We start from the raw sequence: 24,182 nt of genomic DNA, 5'->3' as shown, positions 1-24,182 counted from the left end.
ACAATTTTCTTCAATCCTTTCCCGAAAGCATTGATTTTGCGCAGTGCTACAGCAGAAGCCATCCTCCAATGCCCACTGGGTGGACTAGACTAGAATTGTGAGCTGAAGACCATCAAGATTAGCTCATTGTCAGCAGAGACCAGGATCAAGAATGGAACTGCCTAGTCTGAATGGCTCAAGTCCAACATGGCACAACTTTCTTCAACCAAAATAAGAAATGTTACGTAAGTAAGTGTGACATCATGAATATTAGGATGACATAACATGCACATCTAATATTGTTTATTATGTCTCTCAAATAAGTGTAATGTATTTATTGTGACTTCCACAAATCGGAGTACAAATCGGGGAAGTATGATTGAATTAGCATTTTATTGTACTTGATCATGCATTAATCTGCAACTATGTTCGGTCCAGGTACAGCTGGTGTTAATCTCCCTGACTGAAAAGTAAGAAAAAAATAGCATTTCAGACTCTGGTTCCTTAATCACTCAATTGCCACAACTCCAACACACAATCTTGCGGTCAAAGATTTCTCTTATCTCAGTCCCAAATAGCCAGCTCCTTATACTGAGGCTAAGATCCCAATGGTCTAGAATCCTCGGCCAGCAGCGGCATTTCCCAGCATTTACCCTGTCAAGCCCCTTTAACAATTTTAGATGTTTCAATCAGATCACATCTCTTTTTTTCTGAACTCCAGTGAATATACTTCCAACCTGCTGAATCGGTAAAGATGTAGAACTTGCTACCACATGGAACAGTTGATGCGATTACCTGAGATGCCATGAAGCTGGATAGGCAACGAGCGAGAAGGGATATACTGAAGGGGTTAAAAGAAGAGATTAGGTAGGAGGCTCCATTGGAGCATAATTGCCATCATAGTTTAGCCTGGTTGAATAGGATAATTGTGCGGTAGGTTCTATGCAATGTGATTGAGCTCTTCTTCAAACCAAACTTTCAGCCAAGCTTACTTGGCCCAGAACTCTTTTGCAGTTCCAGCAATACAACTTTCTTGTTGTTTCAGATCCCAGGTTTTTTATGAGTGTCAAATATTTGTTAATTGGGGGTTAATTGTATTTAGGATGTTGGCATTAATTGGGCACTCACCTGTGCTCATCGGGATAGGACTCGCCAACCCAGTGGGCACCACAGAGACTGGGAGATTTACCGACCCCTTAATTACACTTTGATTTGATGTTTTAAGTTTTCTTTGCCATTTCTGTTTTGTGTGATGCACTATCCCTTTTAAGAAGCTGCTTATTTAATTAGTCCCTCAGTTTGTTCAATTTTGTTTAATTGATTTATCCAAAGAATGAAAGAGGGGCAGGCCAAAGGTGTGGCTGGTGGAACAGAAATTTCTCAGGTACGAGGGACTCTAAATTGAAAAGCATGTAAGTGTATGAAGGCCACCCTCCAAATCTGCCCTTTGCCACCTGGCTATTTGAGTTGTAATGATATACACAGCACCTCTGCCTCTGATGTTTAATATACCATATAATTAAAAGTAGAAACCAGGTCATTTACACTGTGCTGAATGCATCTAATGCAACAAAGCTCTATGAAAATTCTGCAGACCAATTGTACCAGACCAAGACCGTGGGTGGTACGGTAGCTTGTGAGCGGCAAGGTAGCACAGTGGTTAGCACTGTTGCTTCACAGCGCCCGGGTCCCAGGTTCGATTCCCAGCTTGGGTCACTGTCTGTGCGGAGTCTGCACGTTCTCCCCGTGGCTGCGTGGGTTTCCTCTGGGTGCTCCGGCTTCCTGCCACAAGTCCCAAAAGACGTTAGGTGGATTGGACATTCGGAATTCTCCCTCTGTGTACCCGAACAGGCGCCGAAATGTGACGACTAGGGGATTTTCACAGTAACTTCATTGCAGTGCGAATGTACTACTTGTGCCAATAAAAGATTACTATTATTGAGAGCAGGTTACTGGGGTTCTTTCCAGTGAGTAATTAAGAAATTGGAAAAGGTCCTCGATCAGTGGTGGGCAACCTGCAACTTGGGGGTCACATGCAGCCCGTGAGACATTTTGTTCACTGTTGCAGAGTTGCCACATTCCGCTGGCTTCCATGCCTGTCGCTTTTTTCCTCCCGGTATGACTGAAATGATTCGCACGGAAAACAAGGGCAAGTGAAGTGAGGTGGGTGCTGATTGCTCACAACATTGACTGTGAGTGCCCATTGTCTGCGTCCCATTATTTATTTTGTTTTTACCACTTGAGGGTGATGACAGTTACTTTAACATATGAATGATTAACTAATGAAATATTCGGCATGTATTAAATGTATTCAACCTTATTTAAGGGTCATAATTAGAGAACATGCCCGATTTCAATCCTGCGGCCCTCTGAGATAAAGGACGGCCGCACATTTGATCCACCCTCGAGCCTAGGTTTCCCATTACTGTCCCAGACCAATTCTGGCTCTGAATAAGTTACCCTATCCATGGGAATAGTAGGCTCTACAGTTCACTTTTGCATGCACAATTTCTGAAGTGAAAATCAACCAAATTAGTCACTTATTACGTATTACGCCTTTAGGTCACATATTACATTACTACTCATGTTATAACTTGCACCTTGGTTTTCCTTTACCAATTATTACAATAGATTTTGAAAGTAAAACACATGAATTAGATCTTTAGAACTGAAATAATACATCAGTAAAATATACTTGCTGGTACAAATGTACACAAGCATATAATCTTAAACCTTGATTTCACTGATAATGAATGCAACCTGTGATGAATGCAATGTAACCTTTTGCCCTGTGACAGAATGGTGTGCTTCTCAAGTCTACCTGTTTAACATTAACGTAATATGTTTCAGAAATACAGAGACCTTCTGGCCCCACTCACCACCAGGATCGTTCGATCCTCCCGAAAGTCAATGGACTTTTGGCTGGGCCGGCAAATCTCCCAGTATGTCTCACTCATTCTGCCTTCATGTAACATTTTCGTCAATTCTGAGTGATGGTTTTACTTTCTGGAAGTTTTAAATGATAGATATAACTAATATCAGCATCCGTTCTATTTTCTTTCTGTGGCTGAGTTCAGCAGCTGAAGAGAACGTGCATCTTCTGTTGGCCTAAACAAAACATTGCAGTCAGTGAATCCATTTAAACTTTGTGGGAACAACTAGGATACCTGAATGAGCAAAATGATTACCTCATGCTGTGACCGAATTAGCCCATTTCTCTCTCCAAAGAGAGAGATAGCATCTAGATTTTGTGAAAAACAGGATATTATCCTATATTTCCACTCAAAAGTCAGATGTCAACAGTGTCTATGGGTTTGTTATCTGTGTGAATTGCGCTCGTTCCCTGATGACACCTGCTCTGTCACATTTTTAGTAAGATTTTCCAATTAATGTGACAAGTGACAACCAGTAACTCTTGTCATTCCATGCTCCAGCCACCATGTAGCACTTGTCAACTTTTACATGAGAATCTTCAACATCCACCATCCTTCTCTCAGTAACTGTGCCATTTCAATTCAATTATGAGCTTAAATTAAAATCAACACAGATCAGCAAATACAATAACATGATTACATTTATACATTGAATTGTCTGTATGTTTCCTGTTGGCCCGGACTTTGTGGTGAGTGGTGGAAAATTGGCACTCATTGCTGACCTCAAACATTGCTTCCCAGAAAGATTCAGTGGGTGCTGAAGTTTGACTGGTGATGAACCTGAATCAAATTGAGGAATTCTCTCAGACAGCAAATCAGGAAGCTAAAAGCATGGAATATAATTCACATTTTAATCACTTTAATCACAGAAAGCAAAATAAATATTGTGGTGTATACATGAGATAAAGTAAGAAGTCTTACAACACCAGGTTAAAGTCCAACAGGTTTGTTTCAAATCACTAGCTTTCGGAGCACTGCTCCTTCCTCAGGTGAATGAAGAGGTATGTTCCAGAAACATATATATAGACAAAGTCAAAGATGCAAGACAATGCTTTGAATGCGAGCATTTGCAGGTAATTAAGTCTTTACAGATCCAGAGAAAGGGGTAACCCCAGGTTAAAGAGGTGTGAATTGTCTCAAGCCAGGACAGTTGGTAGGATTTTGCAAGCCCAGGCCAGATGGGGGGGGGGGGGGGGGGGGGGGGGAGATGAATGTAATGCGACATGAATCCAAGGTCCCGGTTGAGGCCGGTGTGCGGAACTTGGCTATCATTTTCTGCTCATTTTGTGTTGTCGCCCTTTCTGAAGGCCGCCTTGGAGAATCCTTACCCGGAGATCAGGAGCTGAATGCCCAACATGAGGGGATGGCTATGGATACACTCATCTCCATCAAGGACGGTCACCTCAGCACTTCGCTTTACCGCAAGCCCACGGATAACCTCACGATGCTCCACTTCTCCAGCTTCCACCCGAAATACATTAACAAAGCCATCCCCTAGGGACAAGCCCTCCGTATACACAGGATCTGCTCAGTCGAGGAGGAGCGTAACAGACATCTACAGATGCTGAAAGATGCCCTGGTACGAACAGGATATGGCGCACGACTCATCGATCAACCGCTTCAACGCCACAGCACCAACTGCACCAACCTCCTCAGAAGCCAAACACGGAACACAACCGACAGAGTACCCTTCGTCGTCCAGTACTTCTCCGGAGCGGAGAAACTACGACATCTTTTTCGCAGCCTTGAACACGTCATCGATGAAGATAAACATTTTGCCAAGGTCACCCCCACACCCCCACTACTTGCCTTCAAACAACCTCAACCACTGCGTTGTTTGCAGCAAACTACCCAGCTTTCAGAACAGCGACCATGACACCACACAACCCTGCCATGGCAATCTCTGCAAGACATGCCGGATCTGGTGATCTGATGGGAGATAAAAAAGGGAGTGTACCTCAAACTAAAAAAGAAATCCAGGAGGTTGGAAGAGACATGAAAAGTTTCAAATGTTTTCACTGTAATAAACTACGCCATGTAAAGTCACAGTGTTGATGGTTGAAGAAAAGCTGATGTGGTAAAACAGGATAAGACAGTGGGGTTTGTTAAAGTGGTAAAGGAAAGCCCAAGTGTAGCGAAGGAGGTGCAAAAGATTGTAAAGCCTGATCAAGAGGTGATTGATAAGAAGGTGCCAGATCTCTTTAAAGAATTTACTTGTGTGGGTAAAGTTTACTCATGCGTATCAGGAGGAGCAGGTAACGAAGTCACAATTTAAAGAGATACGGGAGCTAGTCAATCTATAATGGTAAGAGATGAGGAGTTGTGTAGTTTGGGAAGAATATTGCCAGAAAAGGTGGTAATATGTGGAATTCAGGGTGAAAGGAGGAGTGTTCCATTACATAAGGTAAGGTTGGAAAGTCCATTGAAGAGTGGTGAAGTGATAGTAGCAGTAATAGAGAAACTATCTTGTCCAGGAATACAGTTTATCTTGGGTATTGATATAGCTGGATCGCAGGTGGGAGTGATGCCTACTGTGGTTGATAAGCCAGTGGAAAATCAGACAACTGAAGTGTTGAAGGACGAATATCCTGGGATTTTTCTGGATTGTGTAGTAACAAGGTCGCAAAGTCACAGATTAAGACAAGAGGAGAAATCACAGAGTGAAGATGAAGTTGAAGTGCAATTATCAGAAACGATTTTTGATCAGATGGTTAAAAAAGAACAAGAACAGGTGGAGGATGAGGCGGATATTTTTAGTTCAGGAAAATTGGCGGAGTTACAACAAAAATATATAGAAATAAAACGGATGTATCAGAAAGCATAAACGGAAGAGAAATCTGAGTGTATACCAAAGTGTTATTACCATAAAAGTGATGTCTTGATGAGAAAATGGAGACCTTTCCACATGCAGGTGGATGAAAACTGGGCAGAAGTTCATCAAGTAGTATTGCCGGTAGGGTGTAGAAAGGAGGTGTTGCGAGTTGCATATGAGGTACCAATGGGAGGTCATTTGGGAATAAGGAAAACTGAAACTAAAATACAAAAACATTTTTATTGGCCTGGACTACATTAAGATGTGGTTAAATTTTGTCAATCATGTCACACATGTCAAGTGATAGGGAACCCACAAGCAGTGATAAAACCAGCACCCTTAATACCCATTCCAGCATTTGAGGAACCTTTTACAAGGGTCCTTATTGATTGCGTCGGACCACTTCCTAAAACGAAAAGTGGGAATCAATGGGCGCGATTCTCCACTCCCGCGCCGGTTGGGAGAATCGCCTGAGCCACCAAGATTTCCCGGGATGCCGGTCCGACGCCCTCCCGTGATTATCCCAAGCGGCGGGAACGGCCTGGTCGAGTTTAGAACATAGAACATAGAACAATACAGCGCAGTACAGGCCCTTCGGCCCACGATGTTGCACCGAAACAAAAGCCATCTAACCTACACTATGCCATTATCATCCATATGTTTATCCAATAAACTTTTAAATGCCCTCAATGTTGGCGAGTTCACTACTGTAGCAGGTAGGGCATTCCACGGCCTCACTACTCTTTGCGTAAAGAACCTACCTCTGACCTCTGTCCTATATCTATTACCCCTCAGTTTAAAGTTATGTCCCCTCGTGCCAGCCATATCCATCCGCGGGAGAAGGCTCTCACTGTCCACCCTATCCAACCCCCTGATCATTTTGTATGCCTCTATTAAGTCTCCTCTTAACCTTCTTCTCTCCAACGAAAACAACCTCAAGTCCGTCAGCCTTTCCTCATAAGATTTTCCCTCCATACCAGGCAACATCCTGGTAAATCTCCTCTGCACCCGCTCCAAAGCCTCCACGTCCTTCCTATAATGCGGTGACCAGAACTGTACGCAATACTCCAAATGCGGCCGGACCAGAGTTCTGTACAGCTGCAACATGACCTCCCGACTCCGGAACTCAATCCCTCTACCAATAAAGGCCAACACTCCATAGGCCTTCTTCACAACCCTATCAACCTGGGTGGCAACTTTCAGGGATCTATGTACATGGACACCTAGATCCCTCTGCTCAGCCACACTTTCAAGAACTTTACCATTAGCCAAATATTCCGCATTCCTGTTATTCCTTCCAAAGTGAATCACCTCACACTTCTCTACATTAAACTCCATTTGCCACCTCTCAGCCCAGCTCTGCAGCTTATCTATATCCCTCTGTAACCTGCTACATCCTTCCACACTATCGACAACACCACCGACTTTAGTATCATCTGCAATTTTACTCACCCACCCTTCTGTGCCATCCTCTAGGTCATTGATAAAAATGACAAACAGCAACGGCCCCAGAACAGATCCTTGTGGTACTCCACTTGTGACTGTACTCCATTCTGAACATTTCCCATCAACCACCACCCTCTGTCTTCTTTCAGCTAGCCAATTTCTGATCCACATCTCTAAATCACCCTTAATCCCCAGCCTCCGTATTTTTTGCAATAGCCTACCGTGGGGAACCTTATCAAACGCTTTGCTGAAATCCATATACACCACATCAACTGCTCTACCCTCGTCTACCTGTTCAGTCACCTTCTCAAAGAACTCAATAAGGTTTGTGAGGCATGACCTACCCTTCACAAAGCCATGCTGACTATCCCTGATCATATCATTCCTATCTAGATGATTATAAATCTTGTCCCTTATAATCCCCTCCAAGACTTTACCCACTACAGACGTGAGGCTCACCGGTCTATAGTTGCCGGGGTTGTCTCTGCTCCCCTTTTTGAACAAAGGGACCACATTTGCTGTCCTCCAGTCCTCTGGCACTATTCCTGTAGCCAATGATGACATAAAAATCAAAGCCAAAGGTCCAGCAATCTCTTCCCTGGCCTCCCATAGAATCCTAGGATAAATCCCATCAGGTCCCGGGGACTTATCTATTTTCAGCCTGTCCAGAATTGCCAACACCTCTTCCCTACGTACCTCAATGCCATCTATTCTATTAGCCTGGGGCTCAGCATTCTCCTCCACAACATTATCTTTTTCCTGAGTGAATACTGACGAAAAATATTCATTTAGTATCTCGCCTATCTCTTCAGACTCCACACACAATTTCCCATCCCTGTCCTTGACTGGTCCTACTCTTTCCCTAGTCATTCGCTTATTCCTGACATACCTATAGAAAGCTTTTGGGTTTTCCTTGATCCTTCCTGCCAAATACTTCTCATGTCCCCTCCTTGCTCGTCTTAGCTCTCTCTTTAGATCCTTCCTCGCTACCTTGTAACTATCCATCGCCCCAACCGAAACTTCACACTTCATCTTCACATAGGCCTCCTTCTTCCTCTTAACAAGAGATTCCACTTCCCTGGTAAACCACGGTTCCCTCACTCGACGCCTTCCTCCCTGTCTGACCGGTACATACTTATCAAGAACACGCAGTAGCTGATCCTTGAACAAGCCCCACTTATCCAGTGTGCCCAACACTTGCAGCCTACTTCTCCACCTTATCCCCCCCAAGTCACGTCTAATGGCATCATAATTGCCCTTCCCCCAGCTATAACTCTTGCCCTGCGGTGTATACTTATCCCTTTCCATCATTAACGTAAACGTCACCGAATTGTGGTCACTGTCCCCAAAGTGCTCTCCTACCTCCAAATCCAACACCTGGCCTGGTTCATTACCCAAAACCAAATCCAACGTGGCCTCGCCTCTTGTTGGCCTGTCAACATATTGTTTCAGGAAACCCTCCTGCACACACTGTACAAAAAACGACCCATCTATTGTACTCGAACTATATCTTTTCCAGTCAATATTTGGAAAGTTAAAGTCTCCCATAATAACTACCCTGTTACTTTCGCTCATATCCAGAATCATCTTCGCCATCCTTTCCTCTACATCCCTAGAACTATTAGGAGGCCTATAAAAAACTCCCAACAGGGTGACCTCTCCTTTCCTGTTTCTAACTTCAGCCCATACTACCTCGGAAGAAGAGTCCCCATCTAGCATCCTCTCCGCCACCGTAATACTGCTCTTGACTAGCAGCGCCACACCTCCCCCTCTTTTGCCTCCTTCTCTGAGCTTGCTAAAACACCTAAACCCCGGAACCTGCAACATCCATTCCTGTCCCTGCTCTATCCATGTCTCCGAAATGGCCACAACATCGAAGTCCCAGGTACCAACCCACGCTGCCAGTTCCCCTACCTTGTTTCGTATACTCCTGGCATTGAAGTAGACACACTTCAAACCACCTACCTGAACGCTGGCCCCCTCCTGCGACGTCAAATCTGTGCTCCTGACCTCTATACTCTCATTCTCCCTTACCCTAAAACTACAATCCAGGTTCCCATGCCCCTGCTGCATTAGTTTAAACCCCCCCAAAGAGCACTAACAAATCTCCCCCCCAGGATATTTGTGCCCCTCAGGTTCAGATGTAGACCATCCTGTCTGTAGAGGTCCCACCTTCCCCAGAAAGAGCCCCAGTTATCCAAAAATCTGAAACCCTCCCGCCTGCACCATCCCTGTAGCCACGTGTTTAAATGCTCTCTCTCCCTATTCCTCATCTCACTATCACGTGGCACGGGCAACAACCCAGAGATAACAACTCTGTTTGTTCTAGTTCTGAGCTTCCATCCTAGCTCCCTGAAAGCCTGCCTGACATCCTTGTCCCCTTTCCTACCTATGTCGTTGGTGCCAATGTGGACCACGACTTGGGGCTGCTCCCCCTCCCCCCTAAGGACCCGGAAAACACGATCCGAGACATCACGTACCCTTGCACCTGGGAGGCAACATACCAAACGTGAGTCTCTCACGCTCCCACAAAATCTCCTATCTGTGCCCCTGACTATAGAGTCCCCAATTACTAATGCTCTGCTCCTCTCCCCCCTTCCCTTCTGAGCAACAGGGACAGACTCCGTGCCAGAGGCCCGTACCCCATGGCTTACCCCTGGTAAGTCGTCCCCCCCACAAGTATCCAAAGCGGTATACTTGTTTCTCAGGGGAACGACCGCAGGGGATCCCTGCACTGACTGTTTTTTCCCAGTCCCTCTTACAGTTACCCACCTATCTCCAATCTTTGGTGTAACTAATTCCCTGAAGCTGCTATCTATGACCCCTTCTGCCTCCCGAATGATCCGAAGTTCTTCCAACTCCAGCTCCAGTTCCCTAACTCGGTCTTGGAGGAGCTGGAGATGGCAGCACTTCCTGCAGGTAAAATCAGCAGGGACACTAACTGCATCCCTCACCTCAAACATCCTGCAGGAGGAACATTGTACTCCCTTCCCTGCCATTCCTCTAACTTTCTACCAAGATCTAGCTAACAACTAAATTAAATTTTTATAAAAAATAATAATAATATAATAAAAATATGGTACTTACCTCAGACCAATGGGTTTTATTATTAGGTTAGAGGAGGAGGGCGGGTGGGAGACACTACACGTGTAGTGTCTCGGGTTTCCTCTCCACCAGAATTTATTGGTGAGGGTCTTCCCAGACGTCCGCGGGTGGACTTCCTGTTCCCGCCTAAAAAACTAATTTAAAGAAAAGAGAAAAAGTCTCAGCTCCTGCTGAAACTGACTTACCACTCACCAGCTGTTCTCACGCCGCCGAAATCGACTGGCCTGCCCCTGCAAAGAGAAGTGCTTTTAAAGGTTGACTTACCTCCCAGCACCCTCCTTCCGCAATGCTCCCGCTGAAACTGACTAACCAGCTGCTCTCACGCCGCCGAAATCGACTGGCCTGCCCCTGCAAAGAGAAGTGCTTTTAAAGGTTGACTTACCTCCCAGCACCCTCCTTCCGCAATGCTCCCGCTGAAACTGACTAACCAGCTGCTCTCACGCCACCGAAATCGACTGGCCTGCCCCTGCAAAGAGAAGTGCTTTTAAAGGTTGACTTACCTCCCAGCACCCTCCTTCCGCAATGCTCCCGCTGAAACTGACTAACCAGCTGCTCTCACGCCGCCGAAATCGACTGGCCTGCCCCTGCAAAGAGAAGTGCTTTTAAAGGTTGACTTACCTCCCAGCACCCTCCTTCCGCAATGCTCCCGCTGAAACTGACTAACCAGCTGCTCTCACGCCGCCGAAATCGACTGGCCTGCCCCTGCAAAGAGAAGTGCTTTTAAAGGTTGACTTACCTCCCAGCACCCTCCTTCCGCAATGCTCCCGCTGAAACTGACTAACCAGCTGCTCTCACGCCACCGAAATCGAATCCGAGTTTCGCGGGCCGCAGGCCGGAGAATCGCCGGAGACACCCAAAATGGCGATTCTCCGGCACCCCCGCTATTCTCAGGCCTGGACGGGCCGAGCAGCCAGGCCAAAACGGCGGGTTCCCCCCGGCGCCATCCACACCTGGTTACTGCCGTCGCGAGCAGTGCGTGAACGCTGGGGGGGGCGGCCTGCGGGGGGGCGAGGGGGGATCCTGCACCGGGGGGTACCTCAAATATGGGGTGGCCCGCGATCGGTGCCCACCGATTGTCGGGCCGTCCTCTCTGAAGGAGGACCTCCTTCCTTCCGCGGCCCCGCAAGATCCGTCAGACATCTTCTTGCGGGGCGGACTTAGAGAGGACGGCAATCACGCATGCGCGGGTTGGAGCCGGCCAACCCGCGCATGTGCGGATGATGCCCGTTATGCGGCGCCGGCCGCGTCATCTATGTGGCGCCGCCTTTACACAGGCAACAAGGCCTGGCGCGTGTAGATGCTCTGCTTTTTAGTTTCACTTTGAGAAACGTTTGGGTGTTTTTTTGGTTTCCTTTCAGTGTTGGAGCTGCAGTGAAAGCCAGCAGATGTGCATGGATCTCTCTACAAGCTTATGAAAGTTCATTTGGGGTTTTCAAAGTGGTAACTGCTCTCAATAGTGAATTTAAACCTGATCTTTGTGTTAAAAGGCTATTTTGTCTTCTGAATGTTGTTTGGGAATTTATTAAGGTTTACTTAGTGTTGTATTCTTTGGGGGCTGTATTTGAATTAATGGTTGCTAAGATGTTCACTGTATGTTTTAAAAAGGTTAACTTGAGTTCATAGAATAAACATTGTTTTGCTTTAAAAATTATTTCTGCTGTACCACACCTGTAGAGTGGGCCATGTGCTCCCCATACCACAATCTAGTAAAGATTGTGGGTCAGGTGAACTCCATGATACACTTTGAGGTTCTCAAAACCCTGGCCCATAACACGATTATCAGCAAAGTGATGGAAGGAGTCATCATCAATGTTATCAAGTGGCACTTACTCAGCAGTAACCTGTTCACGGATGCTCAGTTCGGGTTCTGCCAGGGTCACTCAGCTGCTGACCTCATTACAGCTTTGGGTCAAACATGGACAAAAGAGCTGAATGCCAGAGGTGAGGTGAGAATGGCTGACCTTGGCATCAAGGCAGCATTTGACTAAGTATGGCTCCAAGGTACCCTAGCAAAACTGGAGTCAATTGGAGTCAGGGGGAAAACTCTCCGCTGGTTGGAGTCATACCTGGCACAAAGGAAGTTGGGTGTGGTGGTTGGAGGTCAATTATCTCAGCTCCAGGACATCACTGCAGGAGTTCCTCAGGGAAGTGTCCTCGGCACAACCATCTCCAGCTGCTTCATCAATGATCCCCCTTCCAGCATAAGGTCAAAGGTGGGGATGTTCGCAGAGGACTGCATAATGTTCAGCACCATTCGCGACTCCTTAGATAATGAAGTAGTCAATGTCCAAATGCAGCAAGACCTGCTCAATATCCAGGTTTGGGCTAAAAAGTGGCAAGTTACATTTGCACCACACAAGTGTTAGGCAATGACCAACTCCTAGAAGAGAGGATCTAACCATCGCCCCATGACATTCAATGGCATTACCATCGCTGAATCCCCCACAATTCACATTGATCAGAAGTTGAACTGGACTAGCCATATTAATACTGTGGCTACCAGGGCAGGTGACAGGCTATAAATCACCTCCTGACACCCCCCCCCCCCCCCACAAAACCTGTCCACAACCTACAAGGCACAAATCAGGAGTGTAATGGAATACACTCCACTTGCCTGGTTGAGTGCAGCTCAAACAACACTCAAGAAGCTCAACACCATCAGCTTTTGTGATGGTATATACCAATTCAAAGACAAAGGAGCCAGCTTGATTGCTCTCCCTCCCACAAAATGCAATCCCTCCACCACTGACAAACAGTGGCAGCCATGCGAACCACCTACAAGATGCACTGCAGGAACTCGCGAAGGTTCCTTCGGCAGCACCTTCCAAACCTACGACCACCACCATCTAGAAGGACAAGAGCAGCAGATACCGCGGAACCTCACCACCTGAGCTTCCCCTCCAAGTCACCCACCACACCGACTTGGAAATACATCGCCGTTCCTTCATTGTTGCTGGGTCAAAATCCTGGAACTTCCTCCCTAACAGCACAGTGAGTGCACCTACACTTCAGTGAATTCAGCGGTTCAAGAAGGCAGCTCACCAGTACCTTCTGAAGAGCAACTAGGGACGGGAAATAAATGGTGGCCGAACCAACGACACCCACATCCCCTAAATCAATTTTTTTAAAGATGCTTTGTTCAGCAGAGTTATTGGCCAACTTATTTTTTACTTCCCACACCATCCTCGGCTGAAGACTATTTATTCAGAGGTAAAACAGTTATTCCTTAGAATTAGATTGAAACCTGGAGTTTCTCCCTGTGTCTGTGTGGGTGTCATCCCCACAACCCAAAGATGTTCAGGCTAGGTGGATTGGCCACGTTAAATTGCCCCTCAATTGGAAAAAAAAGAATTGGGTACTCTAAATGTATTTTTAAAAGAATTAGATTGAAACCAAGGCTAATTTTTGCAATAGATAAGTGTTTGTATGCATCGTTCTTTAAGGATCTAACAGTAGGTTCAGGTTACTGCAGTATACTGTGTGTGAAATCCTTGGTAGTATTATTCATTGCAGCAATATTACATTAAAGGCTACTTATAGGGTGCAAAAGAGACATAGGTCTCTCCGTATAATAGAGACAGTTCTTGCCTTTACGACATTTGAGTCATAAATGACTGTCACATGGGCAGCACGGTGGTGCAGTGGTTAGCACAGCTGCCTCACGGCGCCAAGGTCCCAGGTTCAATCCTGGATCTGGGTGACTGTCCATGTGGAGTTTGCACATTCTCCCCGTGCTTGCATGGGTTTCACCCCCACAACCCAAAAGATGTGCCGGGTAAGTGGATTGGCCACACTAAATTGCCCCATAATTGGAAAAAATGAATTGGGTACTCTAAAAAAAAATTTTTAAATAAATAAATGAACGGCTCTTACAAGGTTTATAAATCGAAACCCTCTTTCGAATTTATAACGTCGGTTTCGACTTTACAATGCCACACCAGCGAACAAGTTCAAACATTCATACATCCAAAACCACTCACCTCCCTGACTCAAAATGCTTGGGACTGGATTCTTACACCCCGCCCGCTACAAGATCACCACGGGCGAGACGCAGACAGTGGAAAAGTTGTCCGAGATTCCCGCCCGGTGGCTGTTCTGACGGATTGGCACTTGGATAATCTTTATGATTCCAAACTTTATCATAAAATTTATATTTTGTAACATTAATTCATTTCTATGTTACCCTTTTATAATGAATTGATTACAACATTCTGGATTATTTTGTTGAAAATATCCGCTTTGGTTCAGGAACCAATTCCCAATTTATAATATTTTTGTTGTGGGAAAATTGGTTCCAACTGAAGATGCCGTTTTCAGTAACCAATTATGTGGTCAGTCCGAGTACTGCCTGTACTGGGAGGAGAAATATAACTTCTACAATTTCCCATATCAATAAAAGCATGGTGTTCAGTTTTGTAACTGATAGATTATGCACATTATACACATAAAACATTTGCACATCAAAACCAAAATCACAAATGCCTGTGTTCAAAAATCACGGATCATTATGATGAGCTATGTAATGTATTCCTTTCTCTCCACAATGTGTTTTGCTGCAGGCCAGCTAAGAGAGCTCATGGATTACAGGTCCCCAAACACAATGAAGAGGAGCAAAGGGTTACTGACAATGCAAATAACTCAACTCCTGTGTTATGATATACTCCAGGCCAGGGTGGTTTGATAACTAGATAGGACAGTCCCCAAGAAACTCTTACAATCATTCCCACTGTTGGAATCAAGACTGATTGCATTGTTTCCTTCTCTAACTCTCTGCCAAAATAAAAAGCAGCCTGAATACTGCAGATGCTGGAAATCAGAAATTGAAACAGAAAATGCGGGAAATACCCAGCACATCAGGGATTACCTCTTGGTACACAACTGCTCCTTGCTGGTTATGAGAACCTTCCTTTGCCTAATTTTCCATGCTGAACTCTTCCTTTGCTATTCTACTGCAAAAATCTACACTGCCTCTAACAAAACTTTTGTCTCTATCCTTACCACTTAAAACCTCATTTTGATCTACACCATTATTACTTCCCCACTGATCATAGAATCAAAGAATCCCTACTGTGCAGAAGGAAGCCATTCGGCCCATCGAGTCTGTACCGACCCTCTGAAAGAGTACTTCACCCAAGCTCACTCCCCTGCCCTATCCCATTAACCCCTTAATCTAACCCACACATTTTTTTGGACACTAAGGGGCAATGTAACATTGCCAGTGCACCTAACCTGCACATTTGTGGACTCAGTAAGAAGTCTCACAACACCAGGTTAAAGTCCAACAGGTTTATTTAAAATCACAAGCTTTCAGAGTGCCGCTCCTTCCTCAGGTGAAGGGAGGCAGGTTCACAATGACAGCATATATAGGACAGTGAACCAGACTCCACTTCATCTGATGAAGGAGCATTGGACTTTAACCTGGTGTTGTGAGACTTCTTCCTGTGCCCACCCCAGTCCAGCGTCAGCTGGACATCTTTGGACTGTGAGACGAAACCGGAGCACCTGGAGGAAACCCACGCAGACACGGGGAGAACATGCAAACTCCACACAGGCAGTGGCCCAAGGCTGGAATTGAACCCGGGACCCTGGCACTGTGAGGCAGCAGTGCTAACCACTGCGCCACCCTGCCACCCACGCCTGCTCTTCACCCTAGCACCGACCTATTTATATTTTAATCACTTCTGCCCTCCACCCTTTTATTGATTCCCATCTCCCTTTTCCGTTAATTTGTTTTTGCTTAAAAGCTATACATCTCGATCATCTTCCAATTCTGACACAAGGACGTTTGCCTGTATATCATCTCTCTCTCTCTCCACAGATGCTGAGTGACCTGGTGAGTGTGCCCAGCTTTTACTCTTTTTATTACATTTTTCCAAAGGGCAGTGGGAGTGGGAGAGTTAGTCAGAGATTGGGGAGCTAATACTCACAGAGATTGAGGACTGGAGGAGTCAGGGATCGGGGACAGGGGTATTGGACATCAACTGGGTGGGTGATGGGTGCAGTCAGAGATTTAGAGCAATTGGATGCAGAATTCAGTGTACCCTGTATGTAGTGCACAACTTTCTGGCCCTTTGAAAGTTTCAAGGCATTTGCTATCCACATGTCTGATTTCCCCCAACATTTTGCACTGGGGGAATCATTTTCATGCTTCCAAAACTAAAGTAAATTGGAGACTGTAGAACAATTGCACCTAAATGAAATACGTAGCTATAATTTAGCAGCAGAATGCTATCCGACATGTTATAATCCTGTCCTTATAAAACATTATATGCTCCAATCTACCATGAGTAAAATTGCTGAAGATTCATAATATTTTGGCATATTTATAAAACCAATCATTCAAATTTTTTTAGGTGGGCCTAATAAGATTTCCAAAACTTAAATTTCCTGTTCAAAATGTTACCTATATCATTTTCCATATTATTTACCATAAAATTATTATATATAATTATAGAGATTGTAAATTATTTAATATCAGTTTCAACTCCAGTTGCTAATGTCTGGCGAATGATTAAGAAACATTGTATATCCATGTTGCAAAGTGCATTCACCTGAGGAAGAAGCAGTGCTCCAAAAGCTAGTGTTTGAAACAAACCTGTTGGACTTTAACCTGGTGTTGTAAGACTTCTTACTGTGCAAAGTTGCTGTTAACGCAGAGATGAGTCTAAAGGTAGCAGAAGACCAGAAATAATATGCCAACAGTTGATGGCTAGAGTATACTAGGGTAACTTTGGTTTACATTTTAGGAAATGGAATGGATTCCCTTCCCAAGATTGCACTCCTGGGTATGGAGTTATTTGTCCACCTGAGTGGAACTCTATTCCCACAGGAGGGCATCACCTGCACCCATAATGGCCTGACTTGGTGGTTCATTTGAGATCCGTCCCGCCCAAACTCCTGCTTACCCCAGCGCCCTGTACCACCCCATCCCCCGTTAACAAGGCACTAACCCACCGAACAACAGCATTTTGTCTTTAAAGCCTTCAGTTCCCGTGGGAGCCAATAATCCATGAGAGGAAGTAGTCAACCCACTCCTTAATTGATGACCATAGTAAAGGTTTACAGCCGTCAGGGGACTTTAGAAGAGCTCATATCAGGCTTCAACTGGCCTGTGTTCCACTTAAGTTGTTTGAGGACATAAAATAAGGAATTTCCCATAATGTCCCTGCCATGCCCCAACTCCCCCCCCCCCTCCAACTCCATATCCCCCACCCTCCCATCCGCCCATATGGCAGGTCTGGGAGGAAGACTTGTCAGTAATCCCAATCAGACCTAAGTCTGATATAAACAGGGGGAGTCTCGTAAAAAAAATAGATCTCAGCCTATAGCCCAGGTTCTCTCAGGGGAAATGCCCTCTCTTAGCACAGGAGTTTCTGAGGCCTGTATCTCTGACATCAATAGTGCAACCAGTCGGAGCTTATGCACAAAGAGCTTTCCAACTCGGGGTGTTTTCACTGCTCGGCTGATTGGTGACAGTTTTCTCCCTGTAAACCAGTCAAGCGGTTTCATTCATGGCCTTCAGAGGCCTTCCCCATGGCATCAGGGAAGGAAAACTATTTCTGGGAAGCAACAGTTAGCAAGTTTGGAAATACATATCCTCTGAGCACACTTGCTCAGGCACAGCTGATTGCGGCTCAAATTATATTGTTTGAAGTATCTGAGACCAGTAGTTGCTGAGTTCAAAGCACAGCTGACAGAACTACTGTTACCATGGGCACAATCTTGTGCTCTCACTAGTGATGAGACTGGAGGCGGGTGAGGCACGTAATTAAGTGGGATGGTGGGATAGCAGAATGCTCGTCGCTTCCCACCTCCACTGGAATTAAGTTCTGGGTGGGAAGACCTGTTCTGTCCTGCCATTTATTGAAGTCTTGAAGTTGCCAATTAATAACCATTTAAGTGCCTCATCACACCCACCTCAGTATTAAACAAGTGGTAGGTGGGCCTTTTGACATGACAGGTAAACCTGTGCGGCCAGCTTGTCACTCCAGGGGTGTAATCTGACTGGGTCCACAGAACCCTTGCAGTGCAGGAGGATTGGTCCATCGAGTCTGCACGCACCCTCCGAAAAAGCACCCTACCTAGACCCACTGCCCCCACCCTATCCCCGTAACCCCATCTATTTGGACACTAAGGGGAAATTTAGCATGGCCAATACACCTCACCTGCACATCTTTGGACTGTGAGAGGAACCCAGAGCCCCCGGAGGAAACCCGGGTGGAAAAACTCCACCCAGACAGTTACCCAAGGCAAGAATTGAACCCGGGGCCCTTGCACTGTAACCGCTGTGCCGCCCCTTGAGGATCTCTCAAGAAAATGCACTCAGTACTGATTGAGCGACTGGACACCGAAAAGTGGGGGCGGGGATGGGGGAGTGGGCCCAGGTAGGGTGCTCTTTTGGAGGGCCGGTGCAGTCTCAGTGGGCTGAATGGCCTCCTTCTGCATGGTAGGAATTCTATGGATTCTTTTCTACAGCAGGGGAACTGAAGTTAAGTCATCCCTGAAAATGCCATCCGGTGTTATAAACACAGCAGCAGTTGTAGTTTGTTTTCTGCTCTCAAAAGACACTGAAAGCCTTATTGTGTTAAACTCAATGAGTGTTTCCATTATCTTTCTTGTATCTAACCGAACTACAAAGACAGGCCTTGGATCATTGTGCAGGCTTTGTCTGCAAGTGTGCCACAACCCCATTGTGAATGAGCAGTGGCTGCTAATGAATAGGGAGTTACCCAATTACCTTTGAATGGGATACATAATCTTTCTCCTCAGTTCATTAGCCTCCTGATGGCGTTTTGGTGCAGATGTTCTTTCAGTGTTTTCTGTCTGTTCCGGGTATGTGCGTTTGCAGAGGTGGGGGAGATACTGCATGCGACAGCACCAAAAGGGATCAACATGTGAAAGCCTGCAGAACTTCTAAAGGACGAACAGACTACATAATGTGTAGACCACCAGCCGAGAGCTCTCTGGAATGCAGAAACCCCTGTGTCACAATTCACAGCACTCGTTACTTCCCAAGCTGGCTCGCGATGCTGTTGTTTCTCTCTCCTTGGTGAAGCTTGACAGTAAACAGCCGGGGGTTGGCACCAAATTGTTGATGATGAATGTGCAACTGCCTACGGGCATTTAAAAGCCTCCCCTTTAACTGTTTTCCTGGGAAAACATTCAGGCTACAAAGCTGTCACCAATAAACACCCTCTTCTCTCTTGGGCAATGATCTGCCAGTGGGTTGGCCTTTTCCACTTGTGCTGAGGGAGCGGGGCCAGGTGCAAATGTGAAAAGGGAGTCTATGTGAGGTGTAAGTGCTAGTGCTAAATTTCTTTTGCAGCTGCCAAAAAAATGGTCACTTTACTGACAATTTTCATTACTCAATGGACACTTATGGTTTGGAGGAGTTTATATGGGCGGCACGGTAGCACAATGGTTCGCACTGTTGCTTCACAGCACCATGGTTCTGTAGTGTTACCTGCGTGGTCGATAACACGTGTTACTCAATCCTTGGCTGATGGTGAGGTCCTCTGAATCTTGTTGAAGAAGACTTGAACTCGTCCAGTAACAACAAAGGTTTGAGTAACTATAACTATTAATGCGTGAGTTCTTTACCTTAACATGGGAACTAGGAATTGGATAACAAGATTTAACAATTGTAACTAAATGTAACTCCACTAACTATCTATGTGATTCTGATGTTTCCCTGTTCACAGCACACCCGAGAGAGAGACAGAGACCCCGTGTGGCTGCCCTTTATACCCCTGTTGGTCCAGCCCTCTGGTGATCATGTGGTGCTGCTATCTACCCATTAACCCCTTGTGTGCATGCACCTACAGAGATCACCACAGGTTCCAGGTTCGATTCCCGGCTTGGGTCACTGTCCGTGCGGAGTCTGCACGTTCTTCCCGTGTCTGCGTGGGTTTCCTCCGGGTGCTCCGTTTTTTCCCCACATGTCCCGAAAGACGTGCTGTTAGGTCATTTGGACATTCTGAATTCTCCCTCTGTGTAACCGAACAGGCGCCGGAATGTGGCGACTAGAGGCTTTTCACAGTAACTTCATTGCAGTGTGTAGCACCATCGATCACACACGAGGCGAGACGTAAAGAACTTCAATCGAGGCTTTATTGAGCAGACTTGTTCAGACTTGTTCCCCAGCAGCTCAGTCACAGAATGCAGCTGCGGGGATTAACCCAGGTTCTTATACCCCGCCTATCTGGGTGGAGCCCAGTAGGCGGCAGATCCAGTCGGGACCCAGCATCTGTCCTCCAATAGCTCCTCGGCATTCATGGTGTACCGTATTACCCCTAATACATACCACCACATTCTCCCCTTGTTAAAAAAGAACCCGGCGGTGGTATGGTGGTCGGGGTTTACATGGTCGGTGCCTTAACCATTGAACTATGTACAATCATGCCGCTTTTACTGGGCCACTGAATTATTCACATTTTACCCGATTAGCAGCATTAACTATTTACAACCATGCCGCTTTACTGGGCCACTGAATTATATACATCTTAAGTCGATTCGATTAGTCGAGATGGTGCTCTGGTCGCCCTTTCCGATTGTCTCAGCCCGGGTGGTGGTGGTGGTGCTGGCTCGGGTCCGGTCGACTCTGGGAGCATCGCGCTGTCCCCTTCTGTTTCCTTACTCCAGGATGGGCCTGGGAGGAGAACCGATCCCCCCGGGAAGGGGGTGTCTGTGGAGTGCACCAGCGGGAGTGAGGGGGAGGTGATTGGTGTTGGGGGGGTGTGGGGAGCTCCGGCGGGCGCCAGGTCCCGCAGAGAGACCGTGTCCTGTCGGCCGACTGGGTACGCCACGTAGGCGTACTGCGGGTTTGCGTGGAGTAGATGTACCTTCTCCACCAGTGGGTCTGATTTGTGCGCCCGCACATGTTTCCGGAGCAGAATGGGTCCCGGGGCTGCCAGCCAGGTCGGAAGTGACATTCCAGAAGCGGACCTCCTAGGGAAGACAAGGAGGCGCTCGTGCGCCGTTTGGTTCGTGGTGGTGCACAGCAGGGACCGGATAGAATGAAGGGCATCCGGGAGTACTTCCTGCCAGCGGGAAGTTGGGAGGCTCCTAGACCGTAGGGCCAGTAGGACGGTCTTCCAGACCGTTCCATTCTCCCTCTCTACCTGCCCGTTCCCCCGGGGGTTGTAGCTGGTCGTCCTGCTCGAGGCTATGCCCTGACTGAGCAGGAATTGACGCAGCTCGTCACTCATGAAGGAGGACCCCCTATCGCTATGGATGTGGGCGGGGAAACCGAACAGTGTAAAGATGGTACATAGGGCTTTAATGGCCGTGGCCGCTGTTATGTCGGGGCAGGGGATGGCGAAGGGGAAACGGGAGTATTTGTCAATGACGTTAGGAAAGTACGTGTTGCGATCGGTGGAGGGGAGGGGGCCTTTGAAGTCCAAACTGAGGCGTTCAAAGGGACGGGAAGCCTTTATCAGGTGCGCTCTATCTGGCCTGAAAAAATGCGGTTTACATTCTGCGCAGATTTGGCAGTTCCTGGTGACTGTACGGACCTCCTCGACGGAGTACGGGAGGTTGCGGGCCTTTATGAAGTGGTAGAAACGAGTGACCACCGGGTGGCAGAGGTCCTCGTGGAGGGCTTGGAGACGGTCCACTTGTGCGTTGGCACAAGTGCCGCGAGATAGGGCATCGGACGGCTCGTTCAGCTTTCCGGGATGATACAAGATCTCATAATTGTAGGTGGAGAGTTCGATCCTCCACCGCAGGATCTTGTCGTTTTTTATCTTGCCCCGCTGTGCACTATCGAACATGAAGGCTACCGACCGTTGGTCAGTGAGGAGAGTGAATCTCCTACTGGCCAGGCAATGCCTCCAGTGTCGCACAGCTTCCACTATGGCTTGGGCCTCCTTTTCTACTGAGGAGTGGCGAATTTCTGAAGCGTGGAGGGTCCGGGAGAAAAAAGCCACGGGTCTGCCCGCTTGGTTGAGCGTGGCCGCCAGAGCTACGTCGGACGCGTCGCTCTCGACTTGGAAGGGGAGGGACTCGTCAATGGCGCGCATCGTGGCCTTTGCGATATCCGCTTTGATGCGGCTGAAGGCCTGGCGGGCCTCTGTCGACAGGGGAAAAGTAGTGGACTGGATTAGTGGGCGGGCCTTGTCTGCGTATTGAGGAACCCACTGGACGTAATAAGAAAAGAAGCCCAGGCAGCGTTTCAGGGCTTTGGCACAGTGGGGGAGAGGGAACTCCATAAGGGGGCACATGCGTTTGGGGTCGGGGCCTATCACTCCATTATGCACTACGTAGCCAAGGATGACTAGACGGTCGGTGCTAAACACGCATTTTTCCTCGTAGTAGGTGAGATTGAGGGCGTTAGCGGTCTGGAGGAATTTGCGGAGGCTGGCGGCGTGGTCCTGCTGGTCGTGGTCGCAGATGGTGACGTTGTCGAGGTACGGGAACGTGACCCGTAAACCGTGCTAGTCGACCATTCGGTCCATCTCCCGTTGGAAGACCAAGACTCCGTTCGTGACGCCGAATGGAACCCTTAAGAAGTGGTATAGCCGCCCGTCTGCTTCGAAGGCAGTGTACTTGTGGTCACCGGGGTGAATGGGGAGCTGGTGGTAGGCGGACTTAAGGTTCACTGTGGAGAAGACCTTGTACTGTGCAATCTGATTGACCATGTTGGATATGCGGGGAAGAGGGTACGTATCTAGCTGCGTGTACCTGTTGATGGTCTGACTGTAGTCTACGACCATCCTTTGCTTCTCCCCTGTCTTCACTACTACCACCTGGGCTCTCCAGGGACTATTGCTGGCCTGGATTATGCCTTCCTTCAGCAGCCGCTGGACTTCGGACCTGATAAATGTCCGGTCCTGGGTGCTGTACCTTCTGCTCCTAGTGGCGATGGGTTTGCAATCCGGGGTGAGGTTCGCAAACAAGGAGGGCGGTTCAACCTTGAGTGTCGCGAGGCCGCAGATAGTCAGTGGGGGTATATGGCCGCCAAATTTGAATGTTAAGCTCTGGAGGTTGCATTGGAAGTCCAACCCCAGGAGGGTGGGAGCGCAGAGGTGGGGAAGGACATACAGCCGGTAATTTTTGAACTCTCTCCCCTGCACCGTTAGGTTTGCGATGCAGAACCCTTTGATTGCAACGGAGTGGGACCCCGCCACCAGGAAAAATTTTTGGGTGCTTGGCCGAATTACAAGGGAACAGCGTGTTACCGTGTCCGGGTGAATAAAACTCTCCGTGCTCCCCGAGTCGATCAAACATGGCGTCTCGTGCCCGTTCACCAGCACCTTTGTCGTTGTCGTCTGGAGCGTCCGGGGCCGCGACTGGTCGAGGGTCACCGATGCCAAACATGGTTGGTGCATCAGATCGTTGTCTTCAGGCAGTGTGGAGCCGTCCACGCTGGGGTCCTTGCCTGTCAGCCAAGATGGCGGCGTCCATGGGTTGCACGTGGCCGGGGGTGGACAAAATGGCCACTCGCATGGATCGCACGCGGCCCGTGGGTAGTAAGATGGCAGCGCCTGTCCCCCCCTCGTGGTGTCCGGGGCCCAAAATAGCAGCGTCCGTTGGCCGCCCGTGGGTTGCTGGGGGGGTTGAGTCCGTGGTCCCGTTTGTTCCTCGGAGATTACGGCGACCCCACGGGACTGGCACACCGCTGCGTAGTGCCCCTTTTTATCGCAGCTTTTGCAGGTGGCCGAGCGGGCCGGGCAGCGCTGGCGGGGGTGTTTTGGCTGCCCGCAAAAATAGCAGCGGGGCCCTCCCGGGTGGTCTGGGATTCTGGCTGCACACGCTTGCGGAGGGGTGGGGGGTGCGTGGGGTCGGTTGCGGCGGGGGTCCATGGAGCCCAAGGGGCTGCAGCGCGGTCGGGGGCATAGGCGCGGGCATTTTGGGAGGCCACGTCGAGGGAGGCTGCAAGGGCCCGTACCTCTGTCCGTCCGAGAGTG

General features: G+C 47.8%; 1 long non-coding RNA gene across 1 annotated transcript in view; it reads right to left on the bottom strand.

Moving 5' to 3' along the window:
- Window positions 1-217: 217 nt before the first annotated feature.
- Window positions 218-24,182, bottom strand: part of LOC140430415 (uncharacterized) — a 42,355-nt gene continuing 18,390 nt past the window's right edge. The window contains exons 3-4 of the long non-coding RNA XR_011949417.1: window positions 2,859-3,087; window positions 218-442 (exon numbers count right to left, since the gene is read on the bottom strand). This is a non-coding gene — a long non-coding RNA (uncharacterized lncRNA). The remainder of the gene's footprint in view (window positions 443-2,858; window positions 3,088-24,182) is intronic.

This window comes from Scyliorhinus torazame, chromosome 10 (genome assembly GCF_047496885.1).
Source record: "Scyliorhinus torazame isolate Kashiwa2021f chromosome 10, sScyTor2.1, whole genome shotgun sequence".
Classification (NCBI taxonomy): Eukaryota; Metazoa; Chordata; class Chondrichthyes; order Carcharhiniformes; family Scyliorhinidae; genus Scyliorhinus; species Scyliorhinus torazame.
This window is presented reverse-complemented; position numbering and strand designations above follow the sequence as displayed.